Genomic DNA, 24,943 nt, shown 5'->3' with positions numbered 1-24,943 from the left:
TTCTTTCACATTCTCACTGGAATTTAGTATTGTCAGTGTTCTGGATTTTAGCCATTCTGTTAGCTTTGTAATGGAATTTCATTGTTGCTGTAACTTTTAATTCCTTTACGAAATGTAATTTTGAGCATCTTTCAAATGCTTATTTGCTATTTGTATCTTCTTTGGTTAGATGTGTTTTCTGATTTTTTTTGTCTGTCTTCTTAAAATTGTTTGTTTTCATACAGTTGAGTTTTAAGGGTTTTTTTGTATATTTTGTATAATGCTACTAATATGGTTTGAATTTGTGTCACCACCCAAATCCCATTTCAAATTGTAATCTCCAGTGTTGAAGGAAGGGCCTAATGAGATGTGATGGGATCATGGAGGTGAATTTCCTGCTTGCTGTTTTAATGATAGTGAGTTCTCATGAGATCTGATTGCTTTTCCGACCAAATAAAACATGCCTGCTTCCCCTTTGCCTTCCGCCAAGATTATAAGTTTCCCAAGGCCTCCCCAGCCATGATTCCTTTATAGTCTACAGAACTGTGAGTCAATTAAACCTCCTTTCTTTATAAATTACCCAATCTCACTCAGGTAGTTTTTTGTAGAAATAATGAGAACAGACTAATACAGGTATATCGTCAGGTATGAATTGCAAATATTTTCTTCCTGACTGTTGGTTGGCATTTTATTCTAACAATAAAAATGTCTTTCAGAGATCAATTTTTTTTTTTTAATTTTAACAGTGCCCAACTTATTTGTTCACTTTCTTGGCTAGTACTTTTGGTGTTCTATCTAAAAAGGCATTGCTCACAGTCACCTAGGTTTTCTTCTATGCTATCTTTTAGAAGTTTTGTAGTTTTGCATTTTACATTTAATTATATGATTGAATCTGAGTTAGTTTTTGTGAAAGTTGTAAATCTGTGTATAGATTTGTTTGGTGGTTGTTTAGCTGTCACTGTTTTACATGTGCATGCCACTTTTTCTAGCACCACTTGTGGCAGTCTATTTTTTTTCTATTGAATTGTGTTTGCTCTTTCATCAAAGATTAGTTGACAGTATTTGTGTGTATGTTACTATTTCTGGACTTCCCATACTATTCGATTGATCTACTTGTCTATTCTTCTACTGATACCACACTGTCTTGATCCTTGTATCTTCTTAGTCAGTCTTAAAGCAGGTAGTGTTAAGTCCTCTCTTTGTTTTTCTTCAGTGCTGTGTTTGCTTTTCTAGGAAAATCAATTTCCATATAAACTTTATAACTTGCTAAAATTTTCATTTGGACTGCATTGAATTTCTAAAACGCATTGGGAAAAAGTACATGTTAGTAATATTGAGACTTCCTATCTATTAACAAAATCTCTGGTTTTAGATGATCTTGGATTTCTTTAATCAAATTTTGTAGTTTTACTGGTATAGATTTTGTATAAATTTTGTCAGAGCGAAATGTTTCATTTGTGTTTTATGCTAATGTAAGTAATGCTGTGCTTTTAATTCAAAGCTCACATTGTTCACTGCTGGTATATAGGAAAGTGATGGACTTTTGTATATTAATCTTGTATCCTATAACCTTGCTACGATCACTTATTATTTCCAGGAGAATTATTTTGTTTTTGTTTTTTCTTTATTCTTTGTGATTTTCTACATAGACAATCATGTGATCTGCAAAGATGGCTTCATGTCTTTGCTCCCAGTCTGTACATATTTTATTCCCTCGTCTCATTTTATTACATTATACAAAACTTTTCCAGTAAGATATTGAAAGGAAAGGTAAGAAGGATGATCCTTGTCTCATTTCTAATTCTAGGGGTAAACATCTCATTTCTCACTAAAAATTACTTTTAAAGAGCATAAATCACTCTTCTTACTACAATCAAAAATACAAACAGCATAATCTAATTTTTGATATGAATGCAAATTGACTTCAAATAAATTTTCAAACATAAAAGATCCATCTTACCCTTTTGATTTAATAAAATAAATTAAAATTATAAAGGAAAGTAATTACCCTACCATGTATCTTAAGTAGCAATTTTTTTTATATATATAGAATTTTTTTTTTTTTGAGACGGAGTCTTGCTCTGTTGCCCAGGATGGAGTACAGTGGCACTATCTTGGCTCACTGCAACCTCCGCATCCCGGGTTCAAGCGATTCTCCTGCCTCGACCTCCCAAGTAGCTGGAATTACAGGTTCATGCCACCATGCTCGTCTAATTTTTGTATTTTTTTTTTAGTAGAGACAGGGTTTCACCATGTTGACCAGGCTGGTCTCAATCTACTGACCTCATGATCCGCCTGCCTTGGCCTCCCAAAGTGCTGGGATTACAGGAGTGAGCCACTGCGCCCAGCCAGAGTGAATTTTTTTTTTTTTTTATGTAGACATGACAGAATGTTCTATCTATTTTTAAATGAAAATTAATTTTTAACTTCTCTTCCCACTTTTTCTCTGGATGTTTTGTATGTATACTTTTTCATATCCATAATGTTGAATTAAAGTATTTTTATTGTAAGACTTAAATATTCAAAAATCTATTAGTAAGTATAAAGTCCCCATTATTATAACATATCCAGCCATAAAGTACAAACTTACTTTAAATCTGTACAAACTGTATTTCAGAACCTCTGATATTCAAATGAACATAATTATTTAAATATGATGTTTGATTTTTATCACTAAAATAAATTACATTTTTAACATAAATATGTTACAGGGTTATTTTTAACTTGGTCTCTCTATATGTATATTTTTTGTTTATACACACACACACACACGATAATACCCTCATGCTAATATATTTCACTCCATCATTCTTTAAACTCCTTTGAAACTTTTATATAGATCTTATAGTGAGATGTCACTGAGCCATGTGTTGACATTATAAATGTACTGCGTCTGCTTCTATTATTTTCTACTAGGCTGTGAGAGTTAAACATTTCCACTTTGGGTCCAAGCTATTATTTAGAAATGCATATTTCATCATTAAAATACTGTAACTTCTTTGTTTCTTGGTGTTGTTTTTTTTTCTCTTGGAATATAAAAGCAGTGTCTAGGTCTTTGCCTACATACAAAAACAGGTGGTTCACAGACCCACAGTATAGGAATTAGTCATCATGAGAAACACCTAGAGTTTCTTAGAAATGCAGATTTTATGCTTCATGCTAGGACTACTAAATCAAATTTTCAAATTAACAAGAACTCAGGTGTTTTATATCCACAGTAAATTTTGAATAGAACTGCTCTGTAAGGCTAAGATAATAAAGATGATCCAGACTGTGCTTATGTAGTTTAAATTGTTTTTCAAATAAAATTTCAACAACTGATAATACCTCTAAAGAAGTCAAGCATAGATTCATTTAAGAAACATGACCCCCAAATTTATACTGTTACTATTGCCTACAGACTGAAATAAAGCTGCTCTAAGTTCTAGCAACTGGGCCACTTTCTCTCTGCTTCAGAAAACAGGGATCTTCCTTTGGTTAGGTAGTTTAAACTTTTTGGTGGGGGCATAGTAAATTTCAGTTTTTATATCTTAATTAGTACTCTTTATTCATTTATAAAAACATTCTAGCTATATAAGAATTCTTGAAAATTATTCACTTTGTAAGTGGCCATTAAAAGAGTTGTCTTGTTTTGTTTTTGTTTTTGTTTTATCTGAACACTTAAGCTTCTAGGCCTTTATAGTGAAGATTATATTAGTTTGTGAAAAAGAGGTTTAAGAGAAGCTGGGAGACGCTAAATAGATTGACATAAACAAAAAAAGGAGATCTACAAAGAAGAGAAAATATATAAAGTATGGAAGTTGGAGGAAAAGAGAAGCAACAGGAAAATCAGAGAGAACTAGCACTGGGAGTACAGTTAACAATGAGCAAAGGGGTTTGGAGATAAGGCTCCTGGAGAAATGGGACTTAGAGATAGTCCCATATCTGAAACACTTTTATGAGAAATGTTGCTCTGTGTTGTGTGAAAATAGTTCATTTCCACCTAATCTCCTTTGCAGGCATTCCGTTTTTAAAAATTGATTTTTTTTCCAAATTTTTAATTTAGATTTGTTTTCTTAATAAAAAATTAGTAAGAAAAAAATCCAGTATGTAATGGTCAACAAAACAGGAAGATATGGATAATTAACAATCTTCACAGAAACTCTTCAAAATAAGCTTTAATAACCTCATTTTACAGAGAAAGGATCTGGTATTTTAAAAAAGTTAAATAGCAGTATGATCCACACTTGTGTTTAATGAGAGACAGCCCAGGTGTTTCAGCCCCAAAACTAGCATGAGTTTCACCATTGGATTTCAACCATGGCAGCATTTTAGCCTCTCACAGGATGCTTATACAAATAGCAGTGTCTGGGCTCTAACCAAATAATTGAAGGACAATCTCTGGAGGTGGTGCCAGGGTTACGAATCTTAACGCTATGCTGCTGAAAAGCGGCATTTGGCATTAATCTACTCTCTATCGGTTAAAATCAAATTAATATTACCCAAAATTAAGATTTCCAAAAAATCTAGATTTCTTCCAGTATCTGTCTTTTCTGTTAGAGTAATCCTTTTCCTAGTGCCCAAAACTCAGAAAAAAAAAAAGTTCATTTATTAGCCTCAATCATACAACACTCAAAACTTTCTCTAGAACTGTGTAAATATAATCTTGCAGCAAAATATGTAAAGAGGTCAGTGAAAATATGAATCTTTTTTTATTTTCTCTATGGCTACCCTGACCACATCCTACAACCCACTCCAACAACCAACCTTATCAAAGATTTTTTTAAGAAGGTAAATTAAGATCCTCAAATGATAATAATCAGCCAATCAAATGAAAAAAGGTCTATAGGAAACATATCTTCACCAGTTATATTTGTATAGAAATTGAAAATCAGGAGGGGGAGCCAAGATGGCCGAATAGGAACAGCTCCAGTCTACAGCTCCTGGTGTGAGCGACGCAGAAGACAGGTGATTTTTGCATTTCCATCTGAGGTACTGGGTTCATCTCACTAGGGAGTGCCAGACAGTGGGTGCAGGTCAGTGGGTGCAGCGCACCCTGCGTGAGCCGAAGCAGGGCGAGGCATTGCCTCACTCGGGAAGTTCAAGGGGTCAGGGAGTTCCCTTTCCTAGTCAAAGAAAGGGGTGACAGACAGCACCTGGAAAATCGGGTCACTCCCGCCCAAATACTGCACTTTTCCAACGGGCTTAAAAAACGGCACACCAAGAGATTATATATCCCGCACCTGGCTCGGAGGGTCCTATGCCCACGGAGTCTCACTGATTGCTAGCACAGCAGTCTGAGATCAAACTGCAAGGTGGCAGCGAGGCTGGGGGAGGGGCGCCCACCATTGCCCAGGCTCGCTTAGGTAAACAAAGCAGCCAGGAAGCTCGAACTGGGTGGAGCCCACCACAGCTCAAGGAGGCCTCCCTGCCTCTGTAGGCTCCACCTCTGGGGGCAGGGCACAGACAAACAAAAAGACAGCAGTAACCTCTGCAGACTTAAATGTCCCTGTCTGACAGCTTTGAAGAGAGCACGCAGCTGGAGATCTGAGATCGGGCAGACTGCCTCCTCAAGTGGGTCCCTGAACCCTGAACAGCCTAACTGGGAGACACCCCCGAGTAGGGGCAGACTGACACCTCACACGGCCGGTCACTCCTCTGAGAAAAAACTTCCAGAGGAACGAACAGACAGCAGCATTCGCGGTTCACTAATATCCGCTGATCTGCAGCCACTGCTGCTGATACCCAGGCAAACAGGGTCTGGAGTGGACCTCTAGCAAACTCCAATAGACCTGCAGCTGAGGGTCCAGTCTGTTAGAAGGAAAACTAACAAACAGAAAGCACATCCACACCAAAAACCCATCTGTACATCACCCTCATCAAAAACCAAAAGTAGATAAAACCACAAAGATGGGGAAAAAACAGAGCAGAAAAACTGGAAACTCTAAAAAGCAGAGCACCTCTCCTCCTCCAGAGGAATGTAGTTCCTCACCAGCAATGGAACAAACATGGATGGAGAATGACTTTAATGAGTTGAGAGAAGAAGGCTTCAGACTATCAAACTACTCCGAGCTACAGGAGGAAATTCAAACCAAAGGGAAACAAGATAAAAACTTTGAAAAAACTTTAGACGAATGTATAACTAGAATAACCAATACAGAGAAGTGCTTAAAGGAGCTGATGGAGCTGAAAGCCAAGGCTCAAGAACTACGTGAAGAATGCAGAAGCCTCAGGAGCTGATGCGATCGACTGGAAGAAAGGGTATCAGTGATGGAAGATGAAATGAAGGAAATGAAGTGAGAAGGGAAGTTTAGAGAAAAAAGAATAAAAAGAAACAAACAGAGCCTCCAAGAAATATGGGACTATGTGAAAAGACCAAATCTACGTCTGACTGATGTACCTGAAAGTGACGGGGAGAATGGAACCGAGTTGGAAAACACTCTGCAGGATATTATCCAGGAGAACTTCCCCAATCTAGCAAGGCAGGCCAACATTCAGATTCAGGAAATACAGAGAATGCCACAAAGATACTCCTCGAGAAGAGCAACTCCAAGACACATAATTGTCAGATTCACCAAAGTTGAAATGAAGGAAAAAATGTAAAGGGCAGCCAGAGAGAAAGGTCGGGTTACCCACAAAGGGAAGCCCATCAGACTAACAGCAGATCTCTTGGCAGAAACTCTACAAGCCAGAAGAGAGTGGGGGCCAATATTCAACATTCTTAAAGAAAAGACTTTTCAACCCAGAATTTCATATCCAGCCAAACTAAGCTTCATAAGTGTAGGAGAAATAAAATACTTTACAGACAAGCAAATGCTGAGAGATTCTGTCACCACCAGGCCTGCGATAAAAGAGCTCTTGAAGGAAGCGCTAAACATGGAAAGGCACAACCGGTACCCACCACTGCAAAATCATGCCAAATTGTAAAGACCATCCAGGCTAGGAAGAAACTGCATCAACTAACGAGCAAAATAACCAGCTAACATCATAATGACAGGATCAAATTCACACATAACAATGTTAACTTTAAATGTAAATGGACTAAATGATCCAATTAAAAGACACAGATTGGCAAATTGGATAAGGAGCCAAGATCCATCAGTGTGCTGTATTCAGGAAACCCATCTCACATGCAGAGACACACATAGGCTCAAAATAAAAGGATGAAGGAAGATCTACCAAGCAAATGGAAAACAAAAAAAGGCAGGGGTTGCAATCCTAGTCTCTGATAAAACAGATTTTAAACAAACAAAGACCAAAAGAGACAAAGAAGGCCATTACATAATGGTAAAGGGATCAATTCAACAAGAAGAGCTAACTCTCCTAAATATATATGCACCCAATACAGGAGCACCCAGATTCATAAAGCAAGGCCTGAACGACCTACAAAGAGACTTAGACTCCCACACAATAATAATGGGAGACTTTAACACCCCACTGTCAATGTTAGACAGATCAACAAGACAGAAAGTTAATAAGGATACCCAGGAATTGAACTCAGTTCTGCACCAAGCATACCTAATAGACATCTACAGAACTCTCCACCCCAAATCAACAGAATATACATTTTTTTCAGCACCACACCACACCTATTCCAAAATTGACCACATACTTGGAAGTAAAGCTCTCCTCAGCAAATGTAAAAGAACAGAAATTATAACAAACTGTCTCTCAGACCACAGTGCAATCAAACTAGAACTCAAGATTAAGAAACTCAAAACAGCTCAACTACGTGAAAACTGAACAACCTGCTCCTGAATGACTACTGGGTACATAACGAAATGAAGGCAGAAATAAAGATGTTATTTGAAACCATTGAGAACAAAGACACAACATACCAGAATCTCTGGGACACATTCAAAGCAGTGTGTAGAGGGAAATTTATAGCACTAAATACCCACAAGAGAAAGCAGGAAAGATCTAAAATTGTCACCCTAACATCACAATTAAAAGAACTAGAAAAGCAAGAGCAAACACATTCAAAAGCTAGCAGAAGGCAAGAAATAACTGAAATCAGAGCAGAACTGAAGGAAATAGAGACACAAAAAACCCTTCAAAAAATTAATGAATCCAGGAGCTGGTTTTTTGAAAGGATCAACAAAATTGATAGACCACTAGCAAGACTAATAAAAAAGAAAAGAGAGAATAATCAAATAGACACAATAAAAACTGATAAAGGGGATATCACCACCAATCCCACAGAAATACAAACTACCATCAGAGAATACTACAAACACCTCTATGCAAATAAACTAGAATATCTAGAAGAAATGGATAAATTCCTCAACACATACACCCTCCCAAGACTAAACCAGGAAGAAGTTGAATCTCTGAATAGACCAATAACAGGAGCTGAAATTGTGGCAATAATCAATAGCTTACCAACCAAAAAGAGTCCAGGACCAGATGGATTCACAGCCGAATTCTACCAGAGGTACAAGGAAGAACTGGTACCATTCCTTCTGAAACTATTCCAATCAATAGAAAAAGAAGAAATCCTCCCTAACTCATTTTATGAGGCCAGCATCATCCTGATACCAAAGCCTGGCAGAGACACAACAAAAAAAGAGAATTTTAGACCAATATCCTTGATGAACATTGATGCAAAAATCCTCAATAAAATACTGGCAAACCAAATCCAGCAGCACATCAAAAAGCTTATCCACCATGATCAAGTGGGCTTCATCCCTGGGATGCAAGGCTGGTTCAATATACGCAAATCAATAAATGTAATCCAGCATATAAACAGAACCAAAGACAAAAACCACATGATTATCTCAATAGATGCAGAAAAGGCCTTTGACAAAATTCAACAACCCTTCATGCTAAAAACTCTCAATAAATTAGGTATTGATGGGACGTATCTCAATAAGAGCTATCTATGACAAACCCACAGCCAATATCATACTGAATGGGCAAAAACTGGAAGCATTCCCTTTGAAAACTGGCACAAAACATGGATGCCCTCTCTCACCACTCCTATTCAACATAGTGTTGAAAGTTCTGCCAGGGCAATTAGGCAGGAGAAGGAAATAAAGGGTATTCAATTAGGAAAAGAGGAAGTCAAATTGTCCCTGTTTGCAGATGACATGATTGTATACCTAGAAAACCCCATTGTCTCAGCCCAAAATGTCCTTAAGCTGATAAGCAACTTCAGCAAAGCCTCAGAATACAAAACCAATGTACAAAAATCAAAAGCATTCTTATACACCAGTAACAGACAAACAGAGAGCCATATCATGAGTGAACTCCCATTCATAATTGCTTCAAAGAGAATAAAATACCTAGGAATCCAACTTACAAGGGATGTGAAAGACCTCTTCAAGGAGAACTACAAACCACTGCTCAATGAAATAAAAGAGGATACAAACAAATGGAAGAACATTCCATGCTCATGGGTAGGAAGAATCAATATCGTGAAAATGGCCATAGTGCCCAAGGTAATTTATAGATTCAATGCCGTCCCCATCAAGGTACCAATAACTTTCTTCACAGAATTGGAAAAAGCTACTTTAAAGTTCATATGGAAACAAAAAAGAGCCTGCATCACCAAGTCAATCCTCAGCCAAAAGAACAAAGCTGGAGGCATCATGCTACCTGACTTCAAACTATACTATAAGGCTACAGTAACCAAAACAGCATGGTACTGCTACCAAAACAGACATATAGATCAATGAAACAGAACAGAGCCTTCAGAAATAATGCCACATATCTACAACTATCCAATCTTTGACACACCTGAGAAAAACAAGCAATGGGGAAAGGATTGCCTATTTAATAAATGGTGGTGGGAAAACTGGCTAGCCATATGTAGAAAGCTGAAACTGGATCCCTTCCTTACACCTTATACAAAAATTAATTCAAGATGGATTAAAGATTTACATGTTAGACCTAAAACCATAAAAACCCTAGAAGAAAACCTAGGCATTACCATTCAGGACATAGGCATGGGCAAGGACTTCATGTCTAAAACACCAAAAGCAATGGCAACAAAAGCCAAAATTGACAAATGGGATCTAATTAAACTTAAGAGCTTCTGCACAGCAAAAGAAACTACCATCAGAGTGAACAGGCAACCTACAAAATGGGAGAAAATTTTCACAACCTACTCATCTGACAAAGGGCTAATATCCAGAATCTACAATGAACTCAAAGAAATTTACAAGAAAAAAACAACCCCATCAAAAAGTGGGCAAAGGACATGAACAGACACTTCTCAAAAGAAGACATTTATGCAGCCAAAAAACTCATGAAAAAATGCTCACCATCACTGGCCATCAGAGAAATGCAAATCAAAACCACAATGAGATACCATCTCACACCAGTTAGAATGGCAATCATTAAAAAGTCAGGAAACAACAGGTGCTGGAGAGGATGTGGAGAAACAGGAACACTTTTACACAGTTGATGGGACTGTAAACTAGTTCAACCATTGTGGAAGTCAGTGTGGCGATTTCTCAGGGATCTAGAACTAGAAATACCATTTGACCCAGCCATCCCATTACTAGGTATATACCCAAAGGACTATAAATCATGCTGCTATAAAGACACATGCACACGTATGTTTATTGCGGCACTATTCACAATAGCAAAGACTTGGAACCAACACAAATGTCCAACAATGATAGACCAGATTAAGAAAATGTGGCACATGTACACCATGGAATACTATGCAGCCATAAAAAATGATGAGTTCATGTCCTTTGTAGGGACATGGATGAAACTGGAAATCATCATTCTCAGTAAACTATCGCAAGAACAAAAAACCAAACACTGCATATTCTCACTTATAGGTGGCAATTGAACAATGAGAACACATGGACACAGGAAGCGGAACATCACACTCTGGGGACTGTTGTGGGGTGGGTGGAGGGGGGAGGGATAGCATTAGGAGATATACGTAATGCTAAATGACGAGTTGATGGGTGCAGCACACCAGCATGGCACATGTATACATATGTAACTAACCTGCACATTGTGCACATGTACCCTAAAAGTTAAAGAATAATAATAATAATAATAAAAGATTTAAAAAAATTAGCAAACCCAGTATTTTAGAACTGGGAGAAATAAAACAAAAATATGTGCTTTACTTTGGGCATCTGTGTTAGAATAAAATACATTGTACAAGCAGTATGGTTTAAAGTTTTGAAGTATGTATGCTTGGTTTCTGGTTTTACTTTACCAGTAGTGTAACAAAGGTCAAGTCACTGAGCTTTCTAGTATTATTTATTTTAAAATGGAAATAAGAAAATTTGCAGTCTATCTTACTGAGTGTTTGGAGAACAGAATATTTATGATACTCAAAATATTTTCTAAGCCATAATGTGACCTATGATATTCAATCCACCACTGTAAGAAAATAAATCAAATATATATCATAATGTGTTCTACACTACAGTTTTCTAATGTGACCTTAAAGAGTAGGCATCATTTCAGAACTTTTTGTAAATAATATCCTCAGAATGATTTTTGAGTGGTATTCACATTGAAAACTTTAAATATATGAATTATATAGTTGGGTTTTATATCACATTGCATATTTTAATGTTAGTGATCTCGAAATTATACAAACATAAAGAAAATAGAATATGGTAAATCTGAATAATATTAGGTACATACTAATAAAATGTAATTTACACCACTTAATCAGAATTTAACCAATAATAGTCATACCTAGAGGCCAGTTAAAATTTCCTGTCTTTAATTTTGCTCTTGCAAGTATCTGCAACTTCTTTCTCTGCTTTCCACCTGGTTGGAAATCCATTGCCAAAAGACAATCTAATCTTTAACTTGTTATCAAGAGAATTTACTGAGCATGTTTATTTTGAATTCAAATGCAACTGGAGAGAAGGGTAAATTATCTGATGTGGGCTTGAAGGTAAACAGCTGTCAGTGAACTATGAATCATCTCAAAGGCACATTAGCTAAACTCATTTATAAAAGGAAAATTGTTTTGCATGTTGAAAGAAATAACCACAAGGACCCTGCACTTGCTCTTAATTTGCTCTCTATAAGTCAAAACTTCCTTGGGGAATCAATATGATGAGCTGTTTTAGTTTTAGTGTATTTTTTAAGAAAGAATTTTTTCCAGTTCCTGAAATGAATATGAAGAGGAAAATCAAAATGCCCTTCTTTCACAGAGAGGTAGTAAAACATGAGCACTACTATTCTGGGCTGAAATCTGACCTGGATTTAATTGCTTAAAACTGCTCTACTGGTACTCAGTTTGGCTTTTTGATTGTTTGTTTTCAAAATAAAACTTTTCAGTAAATTCTGATCAAAATAAATGATGATTTATTTTATACTTAAACAATTAATATTATAATGTTTATTTTAATGTGAACATTGAATCAGGTTTCTCTTTCTTTAAATTCATAAACTATGAAATAATCTTGATTCACTCAGATGAATGGTTAAAAATATAAATGCCTTTTTTTTAACATTATGCCTTCTACTTTAAAAGATGCAACTTATTTAAACAGAAATGGCAGGAGAAACTTTATCCTGATGTCTGAAACAAAAATAAAAATAAATATAAACAGGGCCAAGAGCAGTGGCTCACGCCTGTAATCCCAGCACTCTGGGAGGCCAAGGCGGGCAGATCACGATATCAGGAGATGGAGACCATCCTGGCTAACACGGTGAAACCCCGTCTCTACTAAAAATACAAAAAATTAGCTGGTCGTGGTGGTGGGCACCTGCAGTCCCAGCTACTAGGGAGGCTGAGGCAGGAGAACAGCGTGAACCCTGGAGGTGGAACTTGCAGTGAGCCCAGATTGTGCCACTGCACTCCAGCCTGGGCAACAGAGTGAGACTCTGTCTCAAAAAAAAATAAATATGTATAAATAAACAGTCCAGCAGCTAAGATCACAATGGGTTACAGACTTGTACGTAGTATTTTTGAGCATTTGTGTTTTTTATTGATGTTTTAAAATATTTAAAATTAAATTGAATTAGAATTAAACACTATAGCTGTTAAATTATGTTTGGCCTAAAGCTGCCTCCTTCACTTATTTTAAGTTTGGCCTGAAGGTTTCTTCATACATAATGAACTGTAACTCAACTTGATGTGTAAATGGACTAACCTATGCTTGTAACAAGTAGCTGAGTCTCAGGCAATAACAGTAGCCAAACTTTAGTCAACTATAGGCAGTTAAGTGTGTAAAGCAGGTTCAAATAAGGCAAATGCTGAGCTGTAACCAATCTGGGTGTTTCTGTACCTCACTTCTATTTTCTGTTTGCATCACTTTTCACTTTCTGTCCTTAAATGTTACCAGACCATGTGGCAGCCCTGTAGTTGCTCTGAACTTATTCTGGTCTGGGGGCTGCTCAATTTGCGAATCACTCTATGCGCAATTAAAATTTTCTACATTTAATTTGTCTGAAGATTTATGTTAACAGAGCATTGAGGCATTTCTGGGGAAACCTGAATTTTTGCAATATACAATTTACAGATGCTGCTTTAAAGATTTTCTAGTTAGGCAATTTGAAAAACTGTGAAAAGAGGGTAATTAGATCATTCATTTATAAAAACCCAGTGTGAAATTCTACTAAAATGCATTGTTTAATTAAAAATACATGTTAAGAGCAATGTGCTTTGATAACTTAGAACTTACTACCTTTCCATCTTTCTCATAGTCCTTGGTTGCTCTTTTACTTTCTCTTCATTATCTGCCTATTGACTTCTTTCATAATCTGCTTTCTTTGACACTGTTTCTACTATTGTACTTCTCTTTGTAGTTATTTCACCATCCACTCGTTTATTCTCAACCTATATTTTCTTATACCTCTTTCTTTTCTGATTTCTCTTGTAATTTATCTTATCTAATGTTTACTTTTCCTAAAATATAGCAGTAAATCGTAAACATATTGCTCACATATTACATGCATATTTAACTAATGTAATTTTAAGTAATTGAGTTCACATCCATATTAATTTTGCATAGTTGGGGCACAAAGAATGATATCCTAAAGTATGATTCTTTGGCATGCTGAGCACTTTTGAATGAAAGAAAATCAGAAGGTTTTAGAAGCTCAGAACCAAGGACTTTCTAATCTTCTCTTGCCCCTCTCCCAAAGGTAGGAAGGGGTCTTTCTGGGAGTTCCTTTACCTGAGGAAAAGTTCTTCCCCCACCAAAAAAAATGTAGCTTGGAAAACTTGAATTTCCACAAAATGCAGTTTGCTGAATACTGCTATAAAGATTTACAAGTCAGGCAATTTGAAGAATTGCAAAGGGATTAGATAATTGAATGAAATAATTCATTTACAATCATTCATTCTTCCAAAAGAAATGCAATTGTCTTAAAAAATTCTCCACAGGAATCTTATCAAATAAGCAGGTTGGACTGACTACCGAAGAAAAGAAGAGACTGAAAGTTGTCCTCATGCCCAGACAGACTTTTAATCTATTCTTCTGAGGGAAGCCCAGAGATACTAAGAGACTTTATCCACATAACAAGACAACCTGTGTTTAAATTGCAATTCTACCTGTCACCTTCCATAATTTGATCACATTCAGTGTCCAAAGAGAATCATTTACAAACTATTGTCTGTTATTTAGATCCATTCAATTTCTCTAAAAACTATTTACAACCTCTCAAAATTACTTACATTTTCCCCATCTCCCTTTCCCCTGTGAAGCTCCCCTATAAACTTCAACCATCTGTTGTTTCTTTGTTTCTCATATTTTATATGGCTCTCATGGCTATGTGCATCACTGACTTTGTATGTCTTTTCTCCAGTTTATCCATTTATTGTCAGTTTATTTCAGTAGACTCAAACCTTTGAGGGTTGGGAGAAGAATTCTCCCCATCCCTAGAGTTTTGCAAGTCAATATTCTCTTTCAAGAAATGAATTACAGAATTGAAGGCTTGGTTTTCAGTTGCCAAAGTGAATCAGTGCTTCACAGATGCATTTTATTTAAAATCTTAAAGAGGTCCACAGCCTGTTCAATTTGTAGGCAGTGCTATTAACAGGTTCTTCCTGGGACTTAGGCAGGTAGATGTGATCTAGGGATACATTGCTGCCAGTCAGCAAACATCAGAAGCAAAGACATATGAATAGTGTCAGGCCTCTGAGCCCAAGCCAAGCCATCACATCCCCTGTGACTTGCACGTATATGCCCAGATGTCCGGAAGTAACTGAAGAATCACAAAAGAAGTGAACATGCCCTGCCCCACCTTAACTGATGACATTCCACCACAAAAGAAGCATAAATGGCCGGTCCTTGCCTTAACTGATGACATTACCTTGTGAAAGTCCTTTTCCTGGCTCATCGTGGCTCAAAAAGCACCCCCACTGAGCACCTTGCAACCTCCCACTCCTGCCCGCCAGAGAACAAACCCCCTTTGACTGTTGTTTTCCTTTACCTACCCAAATCCTATAAAACGGCCCCACCCTTATCTCCCTTCGCTGACTCTCTTTTCGGACTCAGCCTGCCTGCAGCCAGGTGAAATAAACAGTCATGTTGCTCACACAAAGCCTGTTTGGTGGTCTCTTCACACGGACGCTCATGAAATTTGGTGCCGTGACTCAGATCAGGGGACCTCCCTTGGGAGATCAATCCCCCATCCTCCTGCTCTTTGCTCCATGAAAAAGATCCACCTATGACCTCCGGTCCTCAGACCCACCAGCCCAAGGAACATCTCACCACTTTTAAATTGGGTAAGCGGCCTCTTCTTACTCTCTTCTCCAACCTCTCTCACTGTCCCTCAACCACTTTCTCCTTTCCACTCTTCAATCTCTCCCTTCTCTTAATTTCAATTCCTTTCATTTTCTGGGAGAGACAAAGGAGACACGTTTTATCCTTGAACCCAAAACTCCGGTGCCGGTCATGGACTGGGAAGGCAGCCTTCCCTTGGTATTTAATAATGGCAGGGATCCCTCTCTGATTATTCACCCACGTTTCAAAGGTGTCAGACCACGCAGGGACGCCTGCCTTGGTCCTTCACCCTTAGCGGCAAGTCCCGCTTTTCTGGGGAAGGGGCAAGTACCCCAACCCCTTCTCTCCTTGTCTCTACCCCTTCTCTGCTTTTTCTGGGAGAGGGGCAAGTACCCCTCAACCCCTTCTCCTTCACCCTTAGCGGCAAGTCCCGCTTTTCTGGGAGAGGAGCAAGTACCCCTCAACCCCTTCTCCTTCACCCTTAGCGGCAAGTCCTGCTTTTCTAGGGGGCAAGAACCCCCAATCCCTTATTTCTGCACCCCAACCTCTTATCTCTGTGCCCCAATCCCTTATTTCCATGCCCCAACCTCTTATCTCTGCACCCCAATCCCTTATTTCCGCACCCCAACCTCTTATCTCTGCACCCCAATCCCTTATTTCCATGCCCCAACTTCTTATATCTCTGTGCCCCAATCCCTTATTTCCGTGCCCCAACCCTTTCTCTGCTTTTCTGGAGGGCAAGAAACCCCCTCCCCCTTTCTCGGTGTCTCTACTCTTTTTTCTGGGCTTGCCTCCTTCACTATGGGCAAGCTTCCACCTTCCATTTCTCCTCCTTCTCCCTTAGCCTGTGTTCTTAAGAACTTAAAACCTCTTCAACTCTCACCTGGCCTAAAATCTAAGCATCTTATTTTCTTCTGCAATGCCGCTTGACCCCAATAAAAACTCGACGGTAGTTCCAAATAGCCAGAAAACGGCACTTTCAGTTTTTCCATCCTACAAGATCTAAATAATTCTTGTCGTAAATTAGGCAAATGGTCTGAGGTTCCTGATGTCCAGGCATTCTTCTACACATCAGTCCCTTTCTAGTCTCTGTGCCCAGTGCAACTCGTCCCAAATCTTCTTTCCCTTCCGCCTGTCCCCTCAGTCCCAACCCCAAGCGTCACTGGGTCTTTCTGATCTTCCTTTTCTACAGACCCATCTGACCTCTCCCCTCCTCACCAGGCCAAGCTAGGTCCCAATTCTTCCTCAGCCTCCGCTCTTCCACCCTATAATCTTTTTATCACCTCCCCTCCTCACACCTGGTCTGGCTTACAGTTTCATTCTCTGACTAGCCCTCCCCCTCCTGCCCAGCAATTTACTCTTAAAAACATGGCTGGAGCTAAAGGCATAGTCAAGGTTAATGCTCCTTTTTCTTTATCCCAAATCAGATAGCATTTAGGCTCTTTTTCATCAAATATAAAAATCCAGCCCAGTTCATGACTTGTTTGGCAGCAACCCTGAGACACTTTACAGCCCTAGACCCTAAAAGGTCAAAAGGCCGTCTTATTCTCAAAATACATTTTATTACCCAATCTGCTCCCGACATTAAATAAAACTCCAAAAATTAAATTCCAGCCCTCAAACCCCACAACAGGATTTAATTAACCTCGCCTTCAAGGTGTACAATAATAGAAAAAAGTTGCAATTCCTTGCCTCCACTGTAAGACAAACCCCAGCCACACATCTCCAGCACACAAGAACTTCCAAACGCCTGAACCACAGCAGCCAGGCGTTCCTCCAGAACATCCTCCCACAGGAGCTTGCTACACGTGCCGGAAATCTGGCCACTGGGCCAAGGAATGCCTGCAGCCCAGGATTCCTAAGCCGCATCACATCTGTGTGGGACCCCACTGAAAATCGGACTGTTCAACTCACCTGGCAGCCACTCCCAGAGCCCCTGGAACTCTGGCCCAAGGCTCTCTGACTACTTCCCAGATCTTCTTGGCTTAGCGGCTGAAGACTGACACTGCCCGATCACCTCAGAAGCCCCCTAGACCATCACAGACGCTGAGCTTTGGGTAACTCTCACAGTGGAAGGTAAGCTCGTCCCCTTCTTAATCAATACGGAGGCTACGCACTCCACATTATCTTCTTTTCAAGGGCCTGTTTCCCTTGCCTCCATAACTGTTGTGGGTATTGACCGCCAGGCTTCTATACCTCTTAAAATTCCCCAACTCTGGTGCCAACTTAGACAATACTCTTTTAAGCACTCCTTTTTAGTTATTCCCACCTGCCCAGTTCCCTTATTAGGCTGAGACACTTTAACTAAATTATCTGCTTCCCTGACTATTCCCGGACTACAGCTATATTTCATTGCCGCCTTTCTTCCCAATCCAAAGCCTCCTTTGCATCCTCCTCTTGTATCCCCCCACCTTAACCCATAATTATAAGATACCTCTACTCCCTCCTTGGTGACCGATCATGCACCCCTTACCATCTCATTAACACCTAATCACCCTTACCCCACTCAACGCCAATATCCCATCCCGCAGCATGCTTTAAAAAGATTAAAGGCCTGCTACAGCATGGCTTTTAAAGCCTATAAACTCTCCTTACAATTCCCCCATTTTACCTGTCTTAAAACCAGACAAGCCTTACAAGTTAGTTCAGGATCTGCGCCTTATCAACCAAATTGTTCTGCCTATCCACCCCGTGGTGCCAAACCCATATACTCTCCCATGGTCAATACCTGCCTCTACAACCCATTATTCTGTTCTAGATCTCAAACATGCTTTCTTTACTATTCCTTTGCACTCTTAATCCCAGCCTCTCTTCACTTTCACTTGGACTGACCCTGACACCCATCAAGCTCAGCAAATTACCTAGGCTGTACTGCCACAAAACTTCACAGACAGCCCCTATTACTTCAATCAAGCCCAAATTTCTTCCTCATCTGTTGCCTATCTCGGCATAATTCTCATAAAAACACACGTGCTCTCCCTGCCAATCATGTCCGACTGATCTCTCAAACCCCAGCACCTTCTACAAAACAACAACTCCTTCCTAGGCATGGTTAGCGGGGTCAGAATTCTTACACAAGAGCCAGGACCACACCCTGTAGCCTTTCTGTCCAAACAACTTGACCTTACTGTTTTAGCCTAGCCCTCATGTCTGCGTGCAGCGGCTGCCGCTGCTTTAATACTTTTAGAGGCCCTCAAAATCACAAACTATGCTCAACTCACTCTCTACAGTTCTCATAACTTCCAAAATCTATTTTCTTCCTCATACCTGATGCATATACTTTCTGCTTCCCGGCTCCTTCAGCTATACTCACTCTTTGTTGAGTCTCCCACAATTACTGTTGTTCCTGGCCCAGACTTCAATCCGGCCTCCCACATTATTCCTGATACCACACCTGACCCCCATGAGTGTATCTCTCTCATCCACCTGACATTCACCCCATTTCCCCAAATTTCCTTCTTTCCTGTTCCTCACCCTGATCACACTTGACTTATTGATGGCGGTTCCACCAGGCCTAATCGCCACACACCAGCAAAGGCAGGCTATGCTATAGTACAAGCCACTAGCCCGCCTCTTAGAACCTCTCATTTCCTTTCCATCGTGGAAATCTATCCTCAAGGAAATCACTTCTCAGTGTTCCATCTGCTATTCTACTATTCCTCAGAGATTATTCAGGCCCCCTCCCTTCCCTACACATCAAGCTCGAGGATTTGCCCCACCCAGGACTGGCAGATTAGCTTTACTCAACATGCGGTGAGTCAGATAACTAAAATACCTGTTAGTCTAGGTAGATGCTTTCACTGGATAGGTAGAGGCCTTTCCTACAGGGTCTGAGAAGGCCACCGCAGTCATTTCTTCCCTTCTGTCAGACACAATTCCTCAGGTTAGCCTTCCCACCTCAATACAGTCTGATAACAGACGAGCCTTTAATTAGTCAAATCAGCCAAGCAGTTTTTCAGGCTCTTAGTATTCAGTGAAACCTTTATATCCCTTACGGTCCTCCGTCTTCAAGAAAAGTAGAACGGACTAAAGGTCTTTTAAAAACACACCTCACCAAGCTCAGCCACCAACTTAAAAAGGACTGGACAATACTTTTACCACTTTCCCTTCTCAGAATTCAGGCCTGTCCTTGGAATGCTACAGGGTACAGCCCATTTGAGCTCCTGTATAGATGCTCCTTTTTATTAGGCCCCAGTCTCATTCCAGGCACCAGACCAACTTAGACTGTGCCCCAAAAAAACTTTTCATCCCTACTATCTTCTGTCTAGTCATACTCCTATTCACCGCTCTCAACTACTTGTACATGTCCTGCTCTTGTTTACACTGCCGGTTTACACCGTTTCTCCAAGCCATCACAGCTGATATCTCCTGGTGCTATCCCCAAACTGTCACTCTTAACTTGAGGTAAATAAATGATCTTTGCTGGCAGGACTATGCTGAATCTCTTTAGGCACTCTCTAATCAGATATCCTGAGTCGTCCCAATTCTTAGACCTTTTATACCTGTTTTTCTCCTTCTGTTATTCCGTTTCTCAATTCATCCAAAACTGTATCCAGGCCATCACCAATCATTCTATACGACAAATGTTTCTTCTAACATCCCCACAATATCACCCCTTACCACAAGACCTCCATTCAGCTTAATCTCTCCCACTCTAGGTTCCCACGCTGCCCCTAATCCTGCTTGAAGCAGCCCTGAGAAACTTCGCCCATTCTCTCTCCATACCACCCCCCAAAAATTTTCGCCACCCCAACACTTCAACACTATTTTGTTTTATTTTTCTTATTAATATAAGAAGGCAGGAATGTCAGGCCTCTGAGCCCAAGCCAAGCCATCTCATCCCCTGTGACTTGCACCTATACGCCCAGATGGCCTGAAGTAACTGAAGAATCACAAAAGAAGTGAATATGCCCTGCCCCACCTTAACTGATGACATTACCTTGTGAAAGTCCTTTTCCTGGTTCATCCTGGCTCAAAAAGCACCCGCACTGAGCACCTTGTGACCCCCCACTCCTGCCCACCAGAGAACAAACCCCCTTTGACTGTAATTTTCCTTTACCTACCCAAATCCTATAAAATGGCCCCACCCTTATCTCCCTTCGCTGACTCTCTTTTCGGACTCAGCCCGCCTCCACTCAGGTGAAATAAACAGCCATGTTGCTCACACAAAGCCTGTTTGGTGGTCTCTTCACACAGACGCACATGAGAAATAGTATGAGACCTTTAGGCCCTATTGTCAGAGTTCCTCACTGAAAGGAAAGAAGCAAAAGTTTAGAGCTCAGTTTATCAAGCTTTGGTAAGTGACATTTACATTAACAAATATTGACAATAAGAAATAGGACAGAAAACAGACAGGGCTACCCTCTAGAACTTCTCTGAAGACTTTTATGAAAAGAAGTACCAGTGCCTGATTCCAATTCCTTTACTTATAAAGTTGTGGTAGCATTATACCTCTCTTAAACTCAATTTATCTTTCTCTTTTTATACAAACATTGATACCATTAGTAATTAAAACAGTCGATACTCTCTATATAAGCTTTGCTTCATGGGTTGAGCTGTACCCACATGTGAAAATTTAGGATTAGTGGATGTTTAAGAAAAAATTAAAAAATTATTTGTGGGGTTTGGTTTCTTTCTGTTTTGTGTGTGTGTGTGTGTGTGTGTGTGTGTGTTGTGGGGGGATGAAAAAGTGGAATGGAACACAGTATTTTATATCTTATTAGGGCATTTGGTTTTTAAATCTTTAAATGTAAAGGTTAAGCATAAAAATAAACCTTTCGTGTATCTGTTTTTGAAATATTTTCAATGTCCCTAAGTGATGACTCAAACTTTGGAGACATTTTTGTTTAAACAAAAGAAAAGCTTATAAACATTTGTTTGAAAATTATTGAATGTAAAGAGATGAGGATGATTTAAATTTCAAGACATATGATAACCTCCATAGCAAAAATAAACCTGTTGTTTTGTCAGACTGTTAACATGAGTAGACTATATACTGATTCTAATATTTCAGACAATGAAGAAACCATTGGTAGGTTTTTCTTATTATTATGCCGGTCATTTTGTGAGTAACACAAGGGAAATTATAATAAAAATTTTGGGAGTGAATGACAGTAATTTTTTCTCTTTTTCCAAATTAAGTCTGTTTTTAGAGTATGAAAATATGTCACCAGGATAAATGAGGTTCAAAATTACTATGACTGTGTATCTTGTCTGCTTCCTATTTTTCTCTATTGCAGACAATGCTGCAGTGAGAAAATCAATACACACGTAGCTGGTAGCACTTTTTAAAGTATGGATTATTAAAGTGCTCAAATTGCTAGGATTACACATGAAGATGTTTTTCTTTTATAGTCAGTGTTCTCAACTGTGCGATGTTGAATCATCCTTATTATAGCTTACTGACATTATGAGCATATCTTTTGTTTATTTTTTTTTAGCTAGCAATAATTAGTACATCCTAACTTAAAAATGTTAAGCTAATGCAAAGCTATTTTCCAAATACATGCTAGAGATACGTTGGGACCAAAAAGGTCAGTGTGTATATGTGTACGTACAGACAATCCCTGTCCAGGTTCCAACTCCTCTGGGGTTACTGAAGAAAAGTAGAATAGGGACTAATAAAAAAGGATAACTATGTTTTACCTAACTGAACCGAATTATAATTCTATTTTTATTGAGATATGAATAAGGACAAGCTGCCTGCCCTCGTACTTTTTATGTAAATAGACTCTATTGTGGAAAACACATATTGATTTTTCAGAGACTCTGATGCTTCTCCACCCTATAGTCCTCTTATGTGGGACATCAAGCTCTTTTTAAACCTCATCCTCCTCTCCTCTACTCCTGACACTGACAGAACACTGTCTTCTTTCAAGTTAAATCGCATTAGTTCAGCCATCTGCAGAGGTGGCGGATCCATTCTGCCCAGGATAAATTTGCATATTCTCAATGAACATGCACATCTTTCAAAAGCTATTTAACCTGTTAACTTTACCATCTTGTTCCATTTTACTCCCAACTCTAGAAGGTAGAAGGGAAGGTTGGCAAATGATCTAACCATGAAAATTATTCAGATAAAAATGCCTCTTTTAGAGCACTTCATATTCTCTTTACAATTGAATTATTTAGAATTTTGGTTTCATATTGGAGACTTATTTAAATTTCTGACAGGTAGTATGTTTTTTTCAACACCATATTGTATGCATTTAAACTACGAATATACAAAAATTGCTGTTTAGAAAATACTTACCAATTTACACTATTCTACAGGGTATTGTAGTGCTTGAATTTTCCTCATTGCCAACACTGATAAATTTTAATTCTTAAAAATCTTATAGATGATAACATTTTATTATTTGATTTGCATTTTTCCTGTTGAAAACCCATTTCCTATACTTATAGGCCACTTACATATTCTTGTAATAAGATATTAGTTTGGGGTTTTCTGATTTTTTTAAAAAAAATGCTGTGTAAAATCTCTTTGTATATTAAGAAAGCTGAAGTTTTTATCTCAAAGATATTCCACTCTTTTATATCCCAGCTTGTCATATGTATTTTGGCTTTTTCCTTTTGAGTTTCTTTGTATTTGTTTCATCAAGCTGTTATCAAATAAAGTCTTTTTTTTTCTGTAATGCTTATGAATTTTAGTATTACTTAGAAAGCCCTTGGATTAGTGCTATAACTACTATTTCTGAATTTCAGTGTTCATATCTGTAATATAACATAAGATTTCTGTTGTTAAATTTAGACTAATTTTTTAAAAAGCACTTGATACATAAGAAAAGTTTAATAACTCTTAGTCCTTTTATTTTTGCCATAGGGCTATATGTTAAGTCTCTACATCAGCCTCTTCAAAAAACAGTATGTATTTAGTCATTATACTTTATCTCAAAGTCCTTTGACATTTGCTCAAATTTTGGTATTTTGCCCATTCCTCAAGCTGCTTATTTCTAGATCGTGATAATATTTTCTTCATTGATATGGAACCAAATTTTTCCTTAAAATTTTTTTTTGCTTTGGAAAAGGCATCCAATGAGCTAAACTATGATGCATTCAGGAAATTGAATTAGAAGAACTTAGATGTCTATTTGTTGCAGATAAGCTGTACTGGTAAATTATACAACAAGATTAATAATACCTGAATTCATTTTCAAAAAGTGAATTATGTCTCTCAAAGTTCTGTGTCTCAGCTTGTTTGCCAAAAGTAGCCATCTTCTCGTATTCACACCTGGATTAGTTATATATTAGTATGTAACAAATTATCCCAAACCTTAGAAGCTTAAAGCAACACACATTATGTCAAATGTTTCCTGAGCTTCTGCAGTCTGTGAAAAGCTTAATTGTATAAATCTGGCTCATGGCATCTCACAAGATTGCAGTTGAAATATCGGCCAGAGCTGCCATTGCTGAATACTTGACTTGGTTGAGAATCTTCTTCTGAGCACTGTTGGCAGTACAACTCATTTCCTCACCACATATGACTCCGAACAAATAATCAGAGAGAGAGGGCATGGCAATAGCTAGACCATCTTTAAGATTTAGTCTCTAAAGTAACATATCATCACTTTTGCCATATGCCATTTGTCTAGAGACTAACTCTGATACAATGTAGGAGAATAGACAAAGTCATATATACCAAGCGATGGAATTAATGGAAGCTGATTGCCACAGTGCTTTTTTTTACAACATGTCTTTCATCTTGTTGTATTAAGAAGTAGAGTTTATTTTTTTTAACCCTTTATTTATCAGTTCTGGTTTTACTTTGCTAGACCAAGACTATGTAGAGAAAGGGATTATTTGCCAGTGTCAAGCCTAATCATCATAAAATCATGAATGATTTGGTTCACTCACTTAGAAATAAACCACCACCATTTCTTGCCTGTTCTAACTAGATAAACATTAACAGACTATGTGGAAGAAAGCCCAGTTGTCCCAGTGGCTCTAGATATGAGACCGAACCAATATATTTAGAGCTACCTACCCAATCTGCAGCTTATCAAAAACAGGTAAGTCAGTCCAACTGAAGCTTAAAAACAAGCATAGCTTATCCATAAGCAGTGATTTTACGCCATTAAATTTTGAGTAGTATGTTACCTATCAATTAATACCTAATATATTCTTCAAGAATGGTGCAAGAAAGTTGTTTGGATGCAAATATTTAAATATATAAAAATAAATTGTTTCTCTGTTATATAATTAAGGTTTATGCTATTAATTTCTCATTATGACAGAAATAGCTAGTTGCTTAGCATTGCTGGTTATGTTTTTATTGTATCTCAGTCCCTAGCCTATCTATCTGTGTGCTGCTCTGTAAATCT

General features: G+C 38.4%; 1 long non-coding RNA gene across 1 annotated transcript in view; it reads left to right on the top strand.

The window, feature by feature from the left end:
• Positions 1–24,632, top strand: part of LOC134761300 (uncharacterized) — a 42,900-nt gene extending 18,268 nt beyond the window's left edge. The window contains exons 2-3 of the long non-coding RNA XR_010139781.1: positions 23,446–23,486; positions 24,518–24,632. This is a non-coding gene — a long non-coding RNA (uncharacterized LOC134761300). The remainder of the gene's footprint in view (positions 1–23,445; positions 23,487–24,517) is intronic.
• The last annotated feature ends 311 nt before the right edge of the window (positions 24,633–24,943 follow it).

Source organism: Pongo abelii, chromosome 3, assembly GCF_028885655.2.
Source record: "Pongo abelii isolate AG06213 chromosome 3, NHGRI_mPonAbe1-v2.0_pri, whole genome shotgun sequence".
In the NCBI taxonomy this organism is placed as follows: Eukaryota; Metazoa; Chordata; class Mammalia; order Primates; family Hominidae; genus Pongo; species Pongo abelii.
The sequence above is the reverse complement of the archived record's forward strand: the minus strand, read 5'-3'. Positions and strand labels throughout refer to the sequence as shown.